Source organism: Homarus americanus, unplaced genomic scaffold, assembly GCF_018991925.1.
Source record: "Homarus americanus isolate GMGI-L3 unplaced genomic scaffold, GMGI_Hamer_2.0 scaffold46031, whole genome shotgun sequence".
NCBI classification, from domain to species: Eukaryota; Metazoa; Arthropoda; class Malacostraca; order Decapoda; family Nephropidae; genus Homarus; species Homarus americanus.
This window is the reverse complement of record NW_024737886.1, coordinates 5011-7515: the sequence shown is the minus strand read 5'-3', so window position 1 is coordinate 7515 and position 2505 is coordinate 5011.

Below are 2505 nucleotides of genomic sequence, written 5' to 3'. Positions count from 1 at the left end.
CTGTGGATGTCGGTAACACTAGAATAACCCATTATAGTATATCCTTCTTTCCTCACACAGCCAAACTTTGGAATGCTCTGCCTTCTTCTGTGTTTCCATACTCATACAATGTCTCACTTCAAAAAGCTGGTTTTCCGGCATCTTTATGGTGTACCTGTAGATTAATATAATCTTTTTCTTTTCTATTTTAAATTTCTTTATACTCTTATTTTTTCGGCCCCCTCAGCCCTGTTGTGAGTCGATGACTTGTGCCTGAGTGGGCTATTCCCTGTAAAAAAAAAATCGGATTGTTGGACTAAATTAGAATTTTTACCAAAGGGGACAAAGTTGGGATACCTGGAAGAATCAGATAGTTGGAATTCAGATGAAATGAATTGCATTGTAAATTAAATAAAATCTAAGACATTGGATTTACCGTAATAGTGGAGATGTTCTGCATACAGTGGCTGGTCTGACATGAATGGGATAGGTTGTTGGGTGTTACTGCAGGAATCAAATTTTACCAGGAAGTGCTAAATATTAATTCTGGTGCCCGAGATACTCTGCGGTGCAATGTATAGTACTTTATACCCAAAATATTGGGGAGCTACAGGACCCAACCACAATAATAACAAACACCAGACTGACCAGGTGTGGAGTGCAGTGTGGCCAGTATTACTCACAAGGCCAAATATGCAGAAATTTTCCCAGATAATTTTATATAACTCGGTATTTCCCAAATTATTTTATAATAAATTCCGAGATCATACACGTGCCGAATTACATGAAATTTTGAGATATCGAATGCCGAGTTATAAAGAGTTTACTGTATAAACAAGGTATGTGTTTCTCCCATACATATGCCTAGCAACAGAAGCTGGTAAAAGGAGTGAGTGACCCTAGTTGAGCGTCGTCTGCAGTTGTAACTCTCCTTGTTCCCTGCCATATTTCACTGGATTTACTGTTAATATTAGTGTTTACTTATAGAATAGTACCAATAGTGATTAATCATGGTATTGTAGCTAGGTTAGACTCATCACTGTAACCACCAGGCTACTGGGCCAAGCTGTGAGGTGCTATGGTTGTTTTTAACTCGTATTTTCGGGTAGATATGTGTACAGGAGTTAGCTGGCTTAGTGAAGGAGAGGAGGGGGCATTGTTGGGCAGACAGCAGAGGTATTGTAGCTCCCAGCTGGTCTCTGTTACTATGGTGAAGCAGGGAGTGTATGGAAATGGCAACTGCGTTAAACTTTCAATTAGCTTTATTTACTGGTTTGGCAATACAGTTTTTTTTGTTGTACAATACTGTATCATGAACAGTAGAATGAGTGAGAGTGGCAGAGTGCAGGTGAGAGACAGTGGGTGGGAGAGGGAAGGTGAAATTATGATTTAGGTGGTGATAATTAGTGGTAATGGTGGTGATGGTGGTGATCATGGAGCTGGTGGTGAGAAAACAGAAAGATGGGGGTGCCTTACCTTTCGCTTACCCTTCGTAATAGAACATTATTTTGTTAATCAGCAAATGGGTAGTAAAAAATTACTTTCATTAAATTGGGGATTTCTTCAAAGGATTAACATTCAACGGAAACTTACTGTAAACATAAGCACTGTACTGTATATAAAGGGTACAGCAACATATCTTTTCTAATTAATAAATAGCAAATAAACAATATTGTATCAGTCGTCAGTGATAAGCACGAGGGCGAGAGGTGACACTGCGGGGGTGGAGGGTGGTAAGCACAGTCAGTCAGTTTCTCCCCCCATGGGTCTCTTCCCCCTCCCTCACACCACCAGCACTCTCCTTCTTACTCCAAACTTTATTTAAAATGTTATATAATGTAATGTTGAAGGGATACAGTCCAGGTAATACATAATTGACAAAATATTTATATAATTTGTACAATATCTGGGGAAAAATGAACAAAATCGAATAACTCCGTCTGGTGGTAGCGGTATCCTCATAAATTACCAATGAATGAATTATTATGAACAGAAAATTAATTATATCACATACCGAATAAACTACGTTTGAGTGCATAGCAGTGGAGAGGATGTGGTGGAGGAGGAAGGGAAGGGGTCATTTCTTTAGAATGACAGAATGAAATTCACCATAATTCCCATATTATTTAGGTTCATTTAGTGCCGGGTTAATAAAACTTCATAAAAAAATAATTAATTTCCCCCACAAAATCCCACACTCAATCCCAGATGAACTATTATGCCTTAGTATATTCTCAGTCTCTTGTTACAGAGAGGTAACAGCTGACAACATTATCCCTAATAATGTTGCCAGTCTCACCATCTCTCAAGCACTGTTGTCACTGCTCAGGTGGGTTGGTGCTTACCACAGGGTCTATCTTGAGCACTTAGTAAATATAGTGTAGCATATTTTCAGATCTTAATAAATATTATCGTTGTGCATAATATGTCTCCATATGCCCTGGTTTAGTCACTGATCAGTTGTCTTAGTGCAAAAGTCGTCAAATTGAGCCATCATGTATCAGTTAATTTTAAAAGAGAAATTAT